This window comes from Cardiocondyla obscurior, linkage group LG21 (genome assembly GCF_019399895.1).
Source record: "Cardiocondyla obscurior isolate alpha-2009 linkage group LG21, Cobs3.1, whole genome shotgun sequence".
Lineage (NCBI taxonomy): Eukaryota > Metazoa > Arthropoda > Insecta > Hymenoptera > Formicidae > Cardiocondyla > Cardiocondyla obscurior.
In genome coordinates, this window is record NC_091884.1 from 3,669,664 (window position 1) to 3,688,129 (window position 18,466).

The following is an 18,466-nucleotide window of genomic DNA, read 5'->3' on the forward strand; positions in this document are numbered from 1 at the left end:
GCCTCGTGTTGCTTTCGGCTCGTAGTTACTGAGCGGTTCGACAAGTCCGCGAGCCCTGTGTTGCTACTGCTCGGGGCTGCTTCCGAACGTTTCGCAATCAACTTTTTGTTCTCCGTATTGTTTTTGCTATCTTAGCTATTTTCTCGTAAAAGTTAAATTTTCGCGTTTTGTGCTGTTTTTCGAGCTCTCTGCTGGCGATCGTCTATGTTCTTAAATCTCGTGTTATTTTCTTGAGCTCTTCGTAATTTCGGCCGACGAGCGGCTAAGTTTACGAGTTTTGTGTTGCTTTCTGCACGTAGTTACTTCCGCGCGGTCCGACCGTCAAAGTACGCGAGCCTCGTGTTGCTTTCGGCTCGGAGTTACTTCCGCGCGGTCCTAGCGACAAAGTACGCGAGCCTCGTGTTGCTTTCGGCTCGGAGTTACTTCCGCGCGGTTCGATCGGCAAAGTACGCGAGCCTCGTGTTGCTTTCGGCTCGGAGTTACTTCCGCGCGGTCCGATCGGCAAAGTACGCGAGCCTCGTGTTGCTTTCGGCTCGGAGTTACTTCCGCGCGGTCTTAGCGGCAAAGTACGCGAGCCTCGTGTTGCTTTCGGCTCGGAGTTACTTCCGCGCGGTCCGAGCGGCAAAGTACGCGAGCCTCGTGTTGCTTTCGGCTCGGAGTTACTTCCGCGCGGTCCTAGCGGCAAAGTACGCGAGCCTCGTGTTGCTTTCGGCTGGAGTTACTCCGCGCGGTCCTAGCGACAAAGTACGCGAGCCTCGTGTTGCTTTCGGCTCGGAGTTACTTCCGCGCGGTTCGATCGGCAAAGTACGCGAGCCTCGTGTTGCTTTCGGCTCGGAGTTACTTCCGCGCGGTCCGATCGGCAAAGTACGCGAGCCTCGTGTTGCTTTCGGCTCGGAGTTACTCCCGCGCGGTCCTAGCGGCAAAGTACGCGAGCCTCGTGTTGCTTTCGGCTCGGAGTTACTTCCGCGCGGTCTGATCGGCAAAGTACGCGAGCCTCGTGTTGCTTTCGGCTCGGAGTTACTTCCGCGCGGTCCGAGCGGCAAAGTACGAGCCTCGTGTTGCTTTCGGCTCGAGTTACTCCGCGCGGTCCTAGCGGCAAGTACGCGAGCCCGTGTTGCTTTCGGCCTGAGTTACTCCGCGCGATCCTAGCGGGCGCTACGCGAGCCCTCGAGTTACTTTCTGGCCTCGCAAATGCGCGAGCCTCGTGTTGCTTTCGGCTCGGAGTTACCCGCGCGGTCCTAGCGGCAAAGTAGGCGAGCCTCGTGTTGCTTTCGGCTCGGAGTTACTTCCGCGCGGTCCTAGCGGCAAAGTACGCGAGCCTCGTGTTGCTTTCGGCTCGGAGTTACTTCCGCGCGGTCCGAGCGGCAAAGTACGCGAGCCTCGTGTTGCTTTCGGCTCGGAGTTACTTCCGCGCGGTCCCTAGCGCTACGCGAGCCTCGTGTTGCTTTCGGCCTGAGTTACTTCCGCGCGGTCCTAGCGGCAAAGTACGCGAGCCTCGTGTTGCTTTCGGCTCGGAGTTACTTCCGCGCGGTCCGATCGGCAAAGTACGCGAGCCTCGTGTTGCTTTCGGCTCGGAGTTACTTCCGCGCGGTCCGATCGGCAAAGTACGCGAGCCTCGTGTTGCTTTCGGCTCGTAGCTTTCGAGCGTTCGACAACAAAGTCCGCGAGCCCTGTGTTGCTACTGCTCGGGCTGCTTCCGAACGTTTCGCAATCAACTTTTTGTTCTCCGTATTGTTTTTTAAGCTATCTTAGCTATTTCTCAAAAGCGTTAAATTTTCGCGTTTTGTGCTGTTTTTTCGAGCTCTCTGCTGGCGATCGTCTATGTTCTTAAATCTGTTATTTTCTTGAGCTCGTAATTTCGGCCGACGAGCGGCTAAGTTTACGAGTTTTGTGTTGCTTTCTGCACGTAGTTACTTCCGGGCGGTCCGACTGTCAAAGTACGCGAGCCTCGTGTTGCTTTCGGCTCGGAGTTACTTCCGCGCGGTCCTAGCGACAAAGTACGCGAGCCTCGTGTTGCTTTCGGCTCGGAGTTACTCCCGCGCGGTTCGATCGGCAAAGTACGCGAGCCTCGTGTTGCTTTCGGCTCGGAGTTACTTCCGCGCGGTCCTAGCGGCAAAGTACGCGAGCCTCGTGTTGCTTTCGGCTCGGAGTTACTTCCGCGCGGTCCTAGCAACAAAGTACGCGAGCCTCGTGTTGCTTTCGGCTCGGAGTTACTACCGCGCGGTCCTAGCGGCAAAGTACGCGAGCCTCGTGTTGCTTTCGGCTCGGAGTTACTTCCGCGCGGTCCTAGCGACAAAGTACGCGAGCCTCGTGTTGCTTTCGGCTCGGAGTTACTTCCGCGCGGTTCGATCGGCAAAGTACGCGAGCCTCGTGTTGCTTTCGGCTCGGAGTTACTTCAGCGCGGTCCGATCGGCAAAGTACGCGAGCCTCGTGTTGCTTTCGGCTCGTAGCTACTTTCGAGCGTCTCGACAACAAAGTCCGCGAGCCCTGTGTTGCTACTGCTCGGGGCTGCTTCCGAACGTTTCGGCAATCAACTTTTGTTCTCCGTATTGTTTTTTAAGCTATCTTAGCTATTTTCTCGTAAAAGTTAAATTTTCGCGTTTTGTGCTGTTTTTTCGAGCTCTCTGCTGGCGATCGTCTATGTTCTTAAACCTCGTGTTATTTTCTTGAGCTCTTCGTAATTTCGGCCGACGAGCGGCTAAGTTTACGAGTTTTGTGTTGCTTTCTGCACGTAGTTACTTCCGGGCGGTCCGACCGTCAAAGTACGCGAGCCTCGTGTTGCTTTCGGCTCGGAGTTACTTCCGCGCGGTCCTAGCGACAAAGTACGCGAGCCTCGTGTTGCTTTCGGCTCGGAGTTACTTCCGCGCGGTTCGATCGGCAAAGTACGCGAGCCTCGTGTTGCTTTCGGCTCGGAGTTACTTCCGCGCGGTCCTAGCGGCAAAGTACGCGAGCCTCGTGTTGCTTTCGGCTCGGAGTTACTTCCGCGCGGTCCTAGCGGCAAAGTACGCGAGCCTCGTTGCTTTCTGGCTCGGAGTTACTTCCGCGCGGTCCTAGCGGCAAAGTACGCGAGCCTCGTGTTGCTTTCGGCTCGGAGTTACTTCCGCGCGGTCCTAGCGGCAAAGTACGCGAGCCTCGTGTTGCTTTCGGCTCGGAGTTACTTCCGCGCGGTCCGATCGGCAAAGTACGCGAGCCTCGTGTTGCTTTCGGCTCGAGTTACTTCCGCGCGGTCCGAGCGGCAAAGTACGCGAGCCTCGTGTTGCTTTCGGCTCGAGTTACTTCCGCGCGGTCCGATCGGCAAAGTACGCGAGCCTCGTGTTGCTTTCGGCTCGGAGTTACTTCCGCGCGGTCCTGGCAAAGTACGCGAGCCTGTGTTGCTTTCGGCTCGGAGTTACTTCCGCGCGGTCCGAGCGGCAAAGTACGCGAGCCTCGTGTTGCTTTCGGCTCGGAGTTACTTCCGCGCGGTCCTAGCGGCAAAGTACGCGAGCCTCGTGTTGCTTTCGGCTCGGAGTTACTTCCGCGCGGTCCGATCGGCAAAGTACGCGAGCCTCGTGTTGCTTTCGGCTCGGAGTTACTTCCGCGCGGTCCTAGCGGCAAAGTACGCGAGCCTCGTGTTGCTTTCGGCTCGGAGTTACTCCCGCGCGGTCCTAGCGGCAAAGTACGCGAGCCTCGTGTTGCTTTCGGCTCGGAGTTACTTCCGCGCGGTCCTAGCGGCGTGTACGCGAGCCTCGTGTTGCTTTCGGCTCGGAGTTACTTCCGCGCGGTCCGAGCGGCAAAGTACGCGAGCCTCGTGTTGCTTTCGGCTCGGAGTTACTTCCGCGCGGTTCGATCGGCAAAGTACGCGAGCCTCGTGTTGCTTTCGGCCTGGAGTTACTTCCGCGCGGTCCTAGCGGCAAAGTACGCGAGCCTCGTGTTGCTTTCGGCTCGGAGTTACTTCCGCGCGGTCGATCGGCAAAGTACGCGAGCCTCGTGTTGCTCGGCTCGGAGTTACTCCGCGCGGTCCTAGCGGCAAAGTACGCGAGCCTCGTGTTGCTTTCGGCTCGGAGTTACTTCCGCGCGGTCTGATCGGCAAAGTACGCGAGCCTCGTGTTGCTTTCGGCTCGGAGTTACTTCCGCGCGGTCCTAGCGGCAAAGTACGCGAGCCTCGTGTTGCTTTCGGCTCGGAGTTACTTCCGCGCGGTCCTAGCGGCAAAGTACGCGAGCCTCGTGTTGCTTTCGGCTCGGAGTTACTTCCGCGCGGTCCTAGCGACACGCGAGCCTCGTGTTGCTTTCGGCTCGGAGTTACTCCGCGCGGTTCGATCGGCAAAGTACGCGAGCCTCGTGTTGCTTTCGGCCGGAGTTACTTCCGCGCGGTCCGACGGCAAAGTACGCGAGCCTCGTGTTGCTTTCGGCTCGGAGTTACTTCCGCGCGGTCCTAGCGACAAAGTACGCGAGCCTCGTGTTGCTTTCGGCTCGAGTTACCCGCGCGGTTCGATCGGCGTACGCGAGCCTCGTGTTGCTTTCGGCTCGGAGTTACTTCCGCGCGGTCCGATCGGCAAAGTACGCGAGCCTCGTGTTGCTTTCGGCTCGGAGTTACTTCGCGCGGTCCTAGCGGAAAGTACGCGAGCCTCGTGTTGCTTTCGGCTCGGAGTTACTCCGCGCGGTCCGAGCGGCAAAGTACGCGAGCCTCGTGTTGCTTTCGGCTCGGAGTTACTCCGCGCGGTCCTAGCGGCTAAGTACGCGAGCCTCGTGTTGCTTTCGGCTCGGAGTTACTTCCGCGCGGTCCGATCGGCAAAGTACGCGAGCCTCGTGTTGCTTTCGGCTCGAGTTACTTCCGCGCGGTCCTAGCGGAAAGTACGCGAGCCTCGTGTTGCTTTCGGCTCGGAGTTACTTCCGCGCGGTCCTAGCGGCAAAGTACGCGAGCCTCGTGTTGCTTTCGGCTCGGAGTTACTTCCGCGCGGTCCTAGCGGCAAAGTACGCGAGCCTCGTGTTGCTTTCGGCTCGGAGTTACTTCCGCGCGGTCCTAGCGGCAAAGTACGCGAGCCTCGTGTTGCTTTCGGCTCGGAGTTACTTCCGCGCGGTCCTAGCGGCAAAGTACGCGAGCCTCGTGTTGCTTTCGGCTCGGAGTTACTTCCGCGCGGTCGATCGGCAAAGTACGCGAGCCTCGTGTTGCTTTCGGCTCGGAGTTACTTCCGCGCGGTCCGATCGGCAAAGTACGCGAGCCTCGTGTTGCTTTCGGCTCGTAGCTACTTTCGAGCGGTTCGAACAACAAAGTCCGCGAGCCCTGTGTTACTACTGCTCGGGGCTGCTTCCGAACGTTTCGGGCAATCAACTTTTGTTCTCCGTATTGTTTTTTTAAGCTATCTTAGCTATTTTCTCGTAAAAGCAACGTTTTGTGCTGTTTTTCGAGCTCTCTGCTGGCGATCGTCTATGTTCTTAAATCTCGTGTTATTTTTGAGCTCAGTAATTTCGGCCGACGAGCGGCTAAGTTTACGAGTTTTGTGTTGCTTTCTGCACGTAGTTACTTCCGCGCGGTCCGACCGTCAAAGTACGCGAGCCTCGTGTTGCTTTCGGCTCGGAGTTACTTCCGCGCGGTCCTAGCGGCAAAGTACGCGAGCCTCGTGTTGCTTTCGGCTCGGAGTTACTTCCGCGCGGTCCGATCGGCAAAGTACGCGAGCCTCGTGTTGCTTTCGGCTCGGAGTTACTTCGGCGCGGTCCTAGCGGCAAAGTACGCGAGCCTCGTGTTGCTTTCGGCTCGGAGTTACTTCCGCGCGGTCCTAGCGGCAAAGTACGCGAGCCTCGTGTTGCTTTCGGCTCGGAGTTACTTCCGCGCGGTCCTAGCGGCAAAGTACGCGAGCCTCGTGTTGCTTTCGGCTCGGAGTTACTTCCGCGCGGTCCTAGCGGCAAAGTACGCGAGCCTCGTGTTGCTTTCGGCTCGGAGTTACTTCCGCGCGGTCCGATCGGCAAAGTACGCGAGCCTCGTGTTGCTTTCGGCTCGGAGTTACTCCCGCGCGGTCCGATCGGCAAAGTACGCGAGCCTCGTGTTGCTTTCGGCTCGTAGCTACTTTCGAGCGGTTCGAACAACAAAGTCCGCGAGCCCTGTGTTACTACTGCTCGGGGCTGCTTCCGAACGTTTCGGGCAATCAACTTTTTGTTCTCCGTATTGTTTTAAGCTATCTTAGCTATTTTCTCGTAAAAGTTAATTTTCGCGTTTTGTGCTGTTTCGAGCTCTCTGCTGGCGATCGTCTATGTTCTTAACTCGTGTTATTTTCTTGAGCTCTTCGTAATTTCGGCCGACGAGCGGCTAAGTTTACGAGTTTTGTGTTGCTTTCTGCACGTAGTTACTTCCGCGGTCCGACTGTCAAAGTACGCGAGCCTCGTGTTGCTTTCGGCTCGGAGTTACTTCCGCGCGGTCCTAGCGACAAAGTACGCGAGCCTCGTGTTGCTTTCGGCTCGGAGTTACTTCCGCGCGGTTCGATCGGCAAAGTACGCGAGCCTCGTGTTGCTTTCGGCTCGGAGTTACTTCCGCGCGGTCCGCGGCAGTACGCGAGCCTCGTGTTGCTTTCGGCTCGAGTTACTCCGCGCGGTCCTAGCGGCAAAGTACGCGAGCCTCGTGTTGCTTTCGGCCTGGAGTTACTTCCGCGCGGTCCTAGCGGCAAAGTACGCGAGCCTCGTGTTGCTTTCGGCTCGGAGTTACTTCCGCGCGGTCCGAGCGGCAAAGTACGCGAGCCTCGTGTTGCTTTCGGCTCGGAGTTACTTCCGCGCGGTCCGATCGGCAAAGTACGCGAGCCTCGTGTTGCTTTCGGCTCGGAGTTACTTCCGCGCGGTCCTAGCGGCAAAGTACGCGAGCCTCGTGTTGCTTTCGGCTCGGAGTTACTCCCGCGCGGTCCGATCGGCAAAGTACGCGAGCCTCGTGTTGCTTTCGGCTCGGAGTTACTTCCGCGCGGTCCGAGCGGCAAAGTACGCGAGCCTCGTGTTGCTTTCGGCTCGGAGTTACTTCCGCGCGGTCCTAGCGGCAAAGTACGCGAGCCTCGTGTTGCTTTCGGCTCGGAGTTACTTCCGCGCGGTCCTAGCGGCAAAGTACGCGAGCCTCGTGTTGCTTTCGGCTCGGAGTTACTTCCGCGCGGTCCTAGCGAAAAAGTACGCGAGCCTCGTGTTGCTTTCGGCTCGGAGTTACTTCCGCGCGGTCCGATCGGCAAAGTACGCGAGCCTCGTGTTGCTTTCGGCTCGGAGTTACTCCCGCGCGGTCCGAGCGGCAAAGTACGCGAGCCTCGTGTTGCTTTCGGCTCGGAGTTACTTCCGCGCGGTCCGAGCGGCAAAGTACGCGAGCCTCGTGTTGCTTTCGGCTCGGAGTTACTTCCGCGCGGTCCTAGCGACAAAGTACGCGAGCCTCGTGTTGCTTTCGGCTCGGAGTTACTTCCGCGCGGTTCGATCGGCAAAGTACGCGAGCCTCGTGTTGCTTTCGGCTCGGAGTTACTTCCGCGCGGTCCGATCGGCAAAGTACGCGAGCCTCGTGTTGCTTTCGGCTCGTAGCTACTTTCGAGCGGTTCGAACAACAAAGTCCGCGAGCCCTGTGTTGCTACTGCTCGGGGCTGCCCGAACGTTTCGGCAATCAACTTTTGTTCTCCGTATTGTTTTTTAAGCTATCTTAGCTATTTTCTCGTAAAAGTTAAATTTTCGCGTTTTGTGCTGTTTTTCGAGCTCTCTGCTGGCGATCGTCTATGTTCTTAAATCTCGTGTTATTTTCTTGAGCTCTTCGTAATTTCGGCCGACGAGCGGCTAAGTTTACGAGTTTTGTGTTGCTTTCTGCACGTAGTTACTTCCGGGCGGTCCGACCGTCAAAGTACGCGAGCCTCGTGTTGCTTTCGGCTCGGAGTTACTTCCGCGCGGTCCGAGCGACAAAGTACGCGAGCCTCGTGTTGCTTTCGGCTCGGAGTTACTTCCGCGCGGTCCGATCGGCAAAGTACGCGAGCCTCGTGTTGCTTTCGGCTCGGAGTTACTTCCGCGCGGTCCTAGCGGCAAAGTACGCGAGCCTCGTGTTGCTTTCGGCTCGAGTTACTTTGCGCGGTCCTAGCGGCAAAGTACGCGAGCCTCGTGTTGCTTTCGGCCGGAGTTACCGCGCGGTCCTAGCGGCAAAGTACGCGAGCCTCGTGTTGCTTTCGGCTCGAGTTACTTCGCGCGGTTCTAGCGGCAAAGTACGCGAGCCTCGTGTTGCTTTCGGCTGGAGTTACTCCGCGCGGTCCGATCGGCAAAGTACGCGAGCCTCGTGTTGCTTTCGGCTCGAGTTACTTCCGCGCGGTCCGAGCGGCAAAGTACGCGAGCCTCGTGTTGCTTTCGGCTCAGTTACTTCCGCGCGGTCCGATCGGCAAAGTACGCGAGCCTCGTGTTGCTCGGCTCGGAGTTACTCCGCGCGGTCCGCAAAGTACGCGAGCCTCGTGTTGCTTTCGGCTCGAGTTACTTCCGCGCGGTCCGATCGGCAAAGTACGCGAGCCTCGCGTTGCTTCGGCTGGAGTTATCTCCGCGCGAGCAGTGTGCGGCAGCGCGAGCCTCTGTTGCTTTGGCTCGGAGTTACTTCCGCGCGGTCCGAGCGGCAAGTACGCGAGCCTCGTGTTGCTTTCGGCTCGGAGCTTCCGCGCGGTCCTAGCGAAAAGTACGCGAGCCTCGTGTTGCTTTCGGCTCGGAGTTACTCCGCGCGGTTTGATCGGCAAAGTACGCGAGCCTCGTGTTGCTTTCGGCTCGGAGTTACTCCGCGCGGTCCGAGCGTCAGTACGCGAGCCTCGTGTTGCTTTCGGCTCGAGTTACTTCCGCGCGGTCCGAGCGGCAAAGTACGCGAGCCTCGTGTTGCTTTCCCGGAGTTACTTCCGCGCGGTCTCGATCGGCAAAGTACGCGAGCCTCGTGTTGCTTTCGGCTCGGAGTTACTTCCGCGCGGTCCTAGCGGCAAAGTACGCGAGCCTCGTGTTGCTCGGCCTCGGAGTTATCCGCGCGGTCCTAGCGGCAAAGTACGCGAGCCTCGTGTTGCTTTCGGCTCGGAGTTACTTCCGCGCGGTCCTAGCGGCAAAGTACGCGAGCCTCGTGTTGCTTTCGGAGTTACTTCCGCGCGGTCCTAGCGGCAAAGTACGCGAGCCTCGTGTTGCTTTCGGCTCGGAGTTACTTCCGCGCGGTCTGATCGGCAAAGTACGCGAGCCTCGTGTTGCTTTCGGCTCGGAGTTACTTCCGCGCGGTCCTAGCGGCAAAGTACGCGAGCCTCGTGTTGCTTTCGGCTCGGAGTTACTTCCGCGCGGTCCTAGCGGCAAAGTACGCGAGCCTCGTGTTGCTTTCGGCTCGGAGTTACTCCCGCGCGGTCCTAGCGGCAAAGTACGCGAGCCTCGTGTTGCTTTCGGCTCGGAGTTACTTCCGCGCGGTCCTAGCGGCAAAGTACGCGAGCCTCGTGTTGCTTTCGGCTCGGAGTTACTTCCGCGCGGTCCTAGCGGGAAAGTACGCGAGCCTCGTGTTGCTTTCGGCTCGGAGTTACTTCCGCGCGGTCCGATCGGCAAAGTACGCGAGCCTCGTGTTGCTTTCGGCTCGGAGTTACTTCCGCGCGGTCCGATCGGCAAAGTACGCGAGCCTCGTGTTGCTTTCGGCTCGTAGCTACTTTCGAGCGGTTCGAACAACAAAGTCCGCGAGCCCTGTGTTGCTACTGCTCGGGGCTGCTTCCGAACGTTTCGGGCAATCAACTTTTTGTTCTCCGTATTGTTTTTTAAGCTATCTTAGCTATTTTCTCGTAAAAGTTAAATTTTCGCGTTTTGTGCTGTTTTTTCGAGCTCTCTGCTGGCGATCGTCTATGTTCTTAAATCTCGTGTTATTTTCTTGAGCTCTCCGTAATTTCGGCCGACGAGCGGCTAAGTTTACGAGTTTTGTGTTGCTTTCTGCACGTAGTTACTTCCGGGCGGTCCGACTGTCAAAGTACGCGAGCCTCGTGTTGCTTTCGGCTCGGAGTTACTTCCGCGCGGTCCTAGCGGCAAAGTACGCGAGCCTCGTGTTGCTTTCGGCTCGGAGTTACTTCCGCGCGGTCGATCGGCAAAGTACGCGAGCCTCGTGTTGCTTTCGGCTCGGAGTTACTTCCGCGCGGTCCTAGCGGCAAAGTACGCGAGCCTCGTGTTGCTTTCGGCTCGAGTTACTTCCGCGCGGTCCTAGCGCAAAGTACGCGAGCCTCGTGTTGCTTTCGGCTCGGAGTTACTTCCGCGCGGTCCTAGCGGCAAAGTACGCGAGCCTCGTGTTGCTTTCGGCTCGGAGTTACTTCCGCGCGGTCCTAGCGGCAAAGTACGCGAGCCTCGTGTTGCTTTCGGCTCGGAGTTACTTCCGCGCGGTCCTAGCGGCAAAGTACGCGAGCCTCGTGTTGCTTTCGGCTCGGAGTTACTTCCGCGCGGTCCGATCGGCAAAGTACGCGAGCCTCGTGTTGCTTTCGGCTCGTAGCTACTTTCGAGCGGTTCGAACAACAAAGTCCGCGAGCCCTGTGTTGCTACTGCTCGGGGCTGCTTCCGAACGTTTCGGGCAATCAACTTTTTGTTCTCCGTATTGTTTTTTTGAGCTATCTTAGCTATTTTCTCGTAAAAGTTAAATTTTCGCGTTTTGTGCTGTTTTTCGAGCTCTCTGCTGGCGATCGTCTATGTTCTTAAATCTCGTGTTATTTTCTTGAGCTCTTCGTAATTTCGGCCGACGAGCGGCTAAGTTTACGAGTTTTGTGTTGCTTTCTGCACGTAGTTACTTCCGGGCGGTCCGACTCGTCAGTACGCGAGCCTCGTGTTGCTTTCGGCTCGGAGTTACTTCCGCGCGGTCCTAGCGACAAAGTACGCGAGCCTCGTGTTGCTTTCGGCCTGAGTTACTTCCGCGCGGTCCGATCGGCAAAGTACGCGAGCCTCGTGTTGCTTTCGGCTCGGAGTTACTTCCGCGCGGTCCTAGCGGCAAAGTACGCGAGCCTCGTGTTGCTTTCGGCTCGGAGTTATTTCCGCGCGGTCCTAGCGGCAAAGTACGCGAGCCTCGTGTTGCTTTCGGCTCGGAGTTACTTCCGCGCGGTCCTAGCGGCAAAGTACGCGAGCCTCGTGTTGCTTTCGGCTCGGAGTTACTCCCGCGCGGTCCTAGCGGCAAAGTACGCGAGCCTCGTGTTGCTTTCGGCTCGGAGTTACTTCCGCGCGGTCCGATCGGCAAAGTACGCGAGCCTCGTGTTGCTTTCGGCTCGGAGTTACTTCCGCGCGGTCCTAGCGGCAAAGTACGCGAGCCTCGTGTTGCTTTCGGCTGGGAGTTACTTCCGCGCGGTCCGATCGGCAAAGTACGCGAGCCTCGTGTTGCTTTCGGCTCGGAGTTACTCTTCCGCGCGGTCCGAGCGGCAAAGTACGCGAGCCCGTGTTGCTTTCGGCTCGAGTTACGCGCGGGTCCTAGCGGTGTACGCGAGCCTCGTGTTGCTTTCGGCTCGGAGTTACTCCGCGCGGTCCTAGCGGCAAAGTACGCGAGTCGTGTTGCTTTCGGCTCGAGAGTTACCGCGCGGTTCTAGCGACAAAGTACGCGAGCCTCGTGTTGCTTTCGGCTCGGAGTTACTTCCGCGCGGTCCGACCGGCAAAGTACGCGAGCCTCGTGTTGCTTTCGGCTCGGAGTTACTTCCGCGCGGTCCTAGCGGCAAAGCGCGCGAGCCTCGTGTTGCTTTCGGCTCGGAGTTACTTCCGCGCGGTCCTAGCGGCAAAGTACGCGAGCCTCGTGTTGCTTTCGGCTCGGAGTTACTTCCGCGCGGTCCTAGCGACAAAGTACGCGAGCCTCGTGTTGCTTTCGGCTCGGAGTTACTTCCGCGCGGTCGGATCGGCAAAGTACGCGAGCCTCGTGTTGCTTTCGGCTCGGAGTTACTTCCGCGCGGTCCGATCGGCAAAGTACGCGAGCCTCGTGTTGCTTTCGGCTCAGCTACTTTCGAGCGGTTCGGACAACAAAGTCCGCGAGCCCTGTGTTGCTACTGCTCGGGCCTGCCCGAACGTTTCGCAATCAACTTTGTTCTCCGTATTGTTTTTAAGCTATCTTAGCTATTTTCTCGTAAAAGTTAAATTTTCGCGTTTTGTGCTGTTTTTTGGAGCTCTCTGCTGGCGATCGTCTATGTTCTTAAATCTCGTGTTATTTTCTTGATCTGTAATTTCGGCCGACGAGCGGCTAAGTTTACGAGTTTTGTGTTGCTTTCTGCACGTAGTTACTCCCGAGCGGTCCGACCGTCAAAGTACGCGAGCCTCGTGTTGCTTTCGGCTCTGAGTTACTTCCGCGCGGTCCTAGCGGCAAAGTACGCGAGCCTCGTGTTGCTTTCGGCTCGTAGTTACTTCCGCGCGGTCCGAGCGGCAAAGTACGCGAGCCTCGTGTTGCTTTCGGCTCGGAGTTACTTCCGCGCGGTCCGAACGGCAAAGTACGCGAGCCTCGTGTTGCTTTCGGCTCGGAGTTACTTCCGCGCGGTCCTAGCGGCAAAGTACGCGAGCCTCGTGTTGCTTTCGGCTCAGAGTTACTTCCGCGCGGTTCGATCGGCAAAGTACGCGAGCCTCGTGTTGCTTTCGGCTCGGAGTTACTCCCCCGCGGTCCTAGCGGCAAAGTACGCGAGCCTCGTGTTGCTTTCGGCTCGGAGTTACTTCCGCGCGGTTCGATCGGCAAAGTACGCGAGCCTCGTGTTGCTTTCGGCTCGGAGTTACTTCCGCGCGGTCCAGCGGCAAAGTACGCGAGCCTCGTGTTGCTTTCGGCTCGAGTTACTTCCGCGCGGTTCGATCGGCAAAGTACGCGAGCCTCGTGTTGCTTTCGGCTCGGAGTTACTTCCGCGCGGTCCTAGCGGCAAAGTACGCGAGCCTCGTGTTGCTTTCGGCTCGGAGCTTCTTCCGCGCGGTCCTAGCGGCAAAGTACGCGAGCCTCGTGTTGCTTTCGGCTGGAGTTACTTCGCGCGGTCCTAGCGACAAAGTACGCGAGCCTCGTGTTGCTTTCGGCTCGGAGTTACTCCGCGCGGTTTGATCGGCAAAGTACGCGAGCCTGTGTTGCTTTCGGCTCGGAGTTACTTCCGCGCGGTCCGACGTCAAAGCGCGAGCCTCGTGTTGCTTTCGCTTTTCGGAGTTACTTCCGCGCGGTCTTAGCGAGTACGCGAGCCTCGTGTTGCTCGGCTCGAGTTACTTCCGCGCGGTCCGATCGGCAAAGTACGCGAGCCTCGTGTTGCTTTCGGCTCGGAGTTACTTCGGCGCGGTCCTAGCGGCAAAGCGCGCTCGTGTTGCTTTCGGCTCGGAGTTACTTCCGCGCGGTCCTAGCGGCAAAGTACGCGAGCCTCGTGTTGCTCGGCTCAGTTACTTCCGCGCGGTCCGCGGCAAAGTACGCGAGCCTCGTGTTGCTTTCGGCCGGAGTTACTTCCGCGCGGTCCTAGCGCAAAGTACGCGAGCCTCGTGTTGCTTTCGGCTCGAGTTACTTCCGCGCGGTCCGATCGGCAAAGTACGCGAGCCTCGTGTTGCTCGGCTCGGAGTTACTTCCGCGCGGTCCTAGCGGCAAAGTACGCGAGCCTCGTGTTGCTTTCGGCTCGGAGTTACTTCCGCGCGGTCCTAGCGGCAAAGTACGCGAGCCTCGTGTTGCTTTCGGCTCGGAGTTACTTCCGCGCGGTCCTAGCGGCAAAGTACGCGAGCCTCGTGTTGCTTTCGGCTCGGAGTTACCTCCGCGCGGTCCTAGCGGCAAAGTACGCGAGCCTCGTGTTGCTTTCGGCTCGGAGTTACTTCCGCGCGGTCCTAGCGGAAAAGTACGCGAGCCTCGTGTTGCTTTCGGCTCGGAGTTACTTCCGCGCGGTCCGAGCGGCAAAGTACGCGAGCCGCGTGTTGCTTTCGGCTCGGAGTTACTTCCGCGCGGTCCGATCGGCAAAGTACGCGAGCCTCGTGTTGCTTTCGGCTCGTAGCTACTTTCGAGCGGTTCGAACAACAAAGTCCGCGAGCCCTGTGTTGCTACTGCTCGGGGCTGCTTCCGAACGTTTCGGGCAATCAACTTTTGTTCTCCGTATTGTTTTTAAGCTATCTTAGCTATTTTCTCGTAAAAGTTAAATTTTCGCGTTTTGTGCTGTTTTTCGAGCTCTCTGCTGGCGATCGTCTATGTTCTTAAATCTCGTGTTATTTTCTTGAGCTCTTCGTAATTTCGGCCGACGAGCGGCTAAGTTTACGAGTTTTGTGTTGCTTTCTGCACGTAGTTACTTCCGGGCGGTCCGACCGTCAAAGTACGCGAGCCTCGTGTTGCTTTCGGCTCGGAGTTACTTCCGCGCGGTCCTAGCGACAAAGTACGCGAGCCTCGTGTTGCTTTCGGCTCGGAGTTACTTCCGCGCGGTCGGATCGGCAAAGTACGCGAGCCTCGTGTTGCTTTCGGCTCGGAGTTACTTCCGCGCGGTCCTAGCGGCAAAGTACGCGAGCCTCGTGTTGCTTTCGGCTCGGAGTTACTTCCGCGCGGTCCTAGCGGCAAAGTACGCGAGCCTCGTGTTGCTTTCGGCTCGGAGTTACTGCGCGGTCCTAGCGGCAAAGTACGCGAGCCTCGTGTTGCTTTCGGCTCGGAGTTACTTCCGCGCGGTCCTAGCGGCAAAGTACGCGAGCCTCGTGTTGCTTTCGGCTCGGAGTTACTTCCGCGCGGTCCTAGCGGCAAAGTACGCGAGCCTCGTGTTGCTTTCGGCTCGGAGTTACTTCCGCGCGGTCCGATCGGCAAAGTACGCGAGCCTCGTGTTGCTTTCGGCTCGTAGCTACTTTCGAGCAATTCGGACAACAAAGTCCGCGAGCCCTGTGTTGCTACTGCTCGGGGCTGCTTCCGAACGTTTCGGCAATCAACTTTTGTTCTCCGTATTGTTTTTTAAGCTATCTTAGCTATTTTCTCGTAAAAGTTAAATTTTCGCGTTTTGTGCTGTTTTTCGAGCTCTCTGCTGGCGATCGTCTATGTTCTTAAATCCGTGTTATTTTCTTGAGCTCAATTTCGGCCGACGAGCGGCTAAGTTTACGAGTTTTGTGTTGCTTTCTGCACGTAGTTACTTCCGGGCGGTCCGACCGTCAAAGTACGCGAGCCTCGTGTTGCTTTCGGCTCGGAGTTACTTCCGCGCGGTCCTAGCGACAAAGTACGCGAGCCTCGTGTTGCTTTCGGCTCGGAGTTACTTCCGCGCGGTCCGATCGGCAAAGTACGCGAGCCTCGTGTTGCTTTCGGCTCGGAGTTACTTCCGCGCGGTCCTAGCGGCAAAGTACGCGAGCCTCGTGTTGCTTTCGGCTCGGAGTTACTCCCGCGCGGTCCTAGCGGCAAAGTACGCGAGCCTCGTGTTGCTTTCGGCTCGGAGTTACTTACGCGCGGTCCTAGCGGCAAAGTACGCGAGCCTCGTGTTGCTTTCGGCTCGGAGTTACTTCCGCGCGGTCCTAGCGGCAAAGTACGCGAGCCTCGTGTTGCTTTCGGCTCGGAGTTACTTCCGCGCGGTCCGATCGGCAAAGTACGCGAGCCTCGTGTTGCTTTCGGCTCGGAGTTACTTCCGCGGTTCTAGCGGCAAAGTACGCGAGCCTCGTGTTGCTTTCGGCTCGGAGTTACTTCCGCGCGGTCCGATCGGCAAAGTACGCGAGCCTCGTGTTGCTTTCGGCTCGGAGTTACTTCCGCGCGGTCCGAGCGGCAAAGTACGCGAGCCTCGTGTTGCTTTCGGCTCGGAGTTACTTCCGCGCGGTCCTAGCGGCAAAGTACGCGAGCCTCGTGTTGCTTTCGGCTCGGAGTTACTTCCGCGCGGTCCTAGCGGCAAAGTACGCGAGCCTCGTGTTGCTTTCGGCTCGGAGTTACTCCCGCGCGGTCCTAGCGGCAAAGTACGCGAGCCTCGTGTTGCTTTCGGCTCGGAGTTACTTCCGCGCGGTCCGATCGGCAAAGTACGCGAGCCTCGTGTTGCTTTCGGCTCGGAGTTACTTCCGCGCGGTCCTAGCGGCAAAGTACGCGAGCCTCGTGTTGCTTTCGGCTCGGAGTTACCTCCGCGCGGTCCTAGCGGCAAAGTACGCGAGCCTCGTGTTGCTTTCGGCTCGGAGTTACTTCCGCGCGGTCCTAGCGGCAAAGTACGCGAGCCTCGTGTTGCTTTCGGCTCGGAGTTACTTCCGCGCGGTTCGATCGGCAAAGTACGCGAGCCCCGTGTTGCTTTCGGCTCGGAGTTACTTCCGCGCGGTCCGATCGGCAAAGTACGCGAGCCTCGTGTTGCTTTCGGCTCGTAGCTACTTTCGAGCGGTTCAGACAACAAAGTCCGCGAGCCCTGTGTTGCTACTGCTCGGGGCTGCTTCCGAACGTTTCGGGCAATCAACTTTTAGTTCTCCGTATTGTTTTTTTAAGCTATCTTAGCTATTTTCTCGTAAAAGCAATTTTCGCGTTTTGTGCTGTTTTTCGAGCTCTCTGCTGGCGATCGTCTATGTTCTTAAATCTCGTGTTATTTTCTTGAGCTCTTCGTAATTTCGGCCGACGAGCGGCTAAGTTTACGAGTTTTGTGTTGCTTTCTGCACGTAGTTACTTCCGAGCGGTCCGACCGTCAAAGTACGCGAGCCTCGTGTTGCTTTCGGCTCGGAGTTACTTCCGCGCGGTCCTAGCGGCAAAGTACGCGAGCCTCGTGTTGCTTTCGGCTCGGAGTTACTTCCGCGCGGTCCAATCGGCAAAGTACGCGAGCCTCGTGTTGCTTTCGGCTCGGAGTTACTTCCGCGCGGTCCTAGCGGCAAAGTACGCGAGCCTCGTGTTGCTTTCGGCTCGGAGTTACTCCCGCGCGGTCCTAGCGGCAAAGTACGCGAGCCTCGTGTTGCTTTCGGCTCGGAGTTACTTCCGCGCGGTCCTAGCGGCAAAGTACGCGAGCCTCGTGTTGCTTTCGGCTCGGAGTTACTCCCGCGCGGTCCTAGCGGCAAAGTACGCGAGCCTCGTGTTGCTTTCGGCTCGGAGTTACTTCCGCGCGGTCCGATCGGCAAAGTACGCGAGCCTCGTGTTGCTTTCGGCTCGGAGTTACTTCCGCGCGGTCCTAGCGGCAAAGTACGCGAGCCTCGTGTTGCTTTCGGCTCGGAGTTACTCCCGCGCGGTCCTAGCGGCAAAGTACGCGAGCCTCGTGTTGCTTTCGGCTCGGAGTTACTTCCGCGCGGTCCTAGCGGCAAAGTACGCGAGCCTCGTGTTGCTTTCGGCTCGGAGTTACTTCGCGGTCCTAGCGGCTACGCGAGCCTCGTGTTGCTTTCGGCCGGAGTTACTCCGCGCGGTCCGAGCGGCAAAGTACGCGAGCCTCGTGTTGCTTTCGGCTCGGAGTTACTTCCGCGCGGTCCTAGCGGCAAAGTACGCGAGCCTCGTGTTGCTTTCGGCTCGAGTTACTCCGCGCGGTCCGATCGGCAAAGTACGCGAGCCTCGTGTTGCTTTCGGCTCGGAGTTACTTCCGCGCGGTCCTATCGGCAAAGTACGCGAGCCTCGTGTTGCTTTCGGCTCGGAGTTACTTCCGCGCGGTCCTAGCGGCAAAGTACGCGAGCCTCGTGTTGCTTTCGGCCGGGAGTTACTTCCGCGCGGTCCTAGCGGCAAAGTACGCGAGCCTCGTGTTGCTTTCGGCTCGGAGTTACTTCCGCGCGGTCCGATCGGCAAAGTACGCGAGCCTCGTGTTGCTTTCGGCTCGGAGTTACTTCCGCGCGGTCCGATCGGCAAAGTACGCGAGCCTCGTGTTGCTTTCGGCTCGTAGCTACTTTCGAGCGGTTCGAACAACAAAGTCCGCGAGCCCTGTGTTACTACTGCTCGGGGCTGCTTCCGAACGTTTCGCAATCAACTTTGTTCTCCGTATTGTTTTTTTAAGCAATCTTAGCTATTTTCTCGTAAAAGTTAAATTTTCGCGTTTTGTGCTGTTTTTTCGAGCTCTCAGCTGGCGATCGTCTATGTTCTTAAATCTCGTGTTATTTTCTTGAGCTCTTTGTAATTTCGGCCGACGAGCGGCTAAGTTTACGAGTTTTGTGTTGCTTTCTGCACGTAGTTACTTCCGGGCGGTCCGACTGTCAAAGTACGCGAGCCTCGTGTTGCTTTCGGCTCGGAGTTACTTCCGCGCGGTCCTAGCGACAAAGTACGCGAGCCTCGTGTTGCTTTCGGCTCGGAGTTACTTCCGCGCGGTTCGATCGGCGAAGTACGCGAGCCTCGTGTTGCTTTCGGCTCGGAGTTACTTCCGCGCGGTCCTAGCGGCAAAGTACGCGAGCCTCGTGTTGCTTTCGGCTCGGAGTTACTTCCGCGCGGTCCTAGCGGCAAAGTACGCGAGCCTCGTGTTGCTTTCGGCTCGTTACTTCCGCGCGGTCCTAGCGGCAAAGTACGCGAGCCTCGTGTTGCTTTCGGCCGGAGTTACTTCCGCGCGGTCCTAGCGGCAAAGTACGCGAGCCTCGTGTTGCTTTCGGCTCGGAGTTACTTCCGCGCGGTCCTAGCGGCAAAGTACGCGAGCCTCGTGTTGCTTTCGGCTCGGAGTTACTCCCGCGCGGTCCGATCGGCAAAGTACGCGAGCCTCGT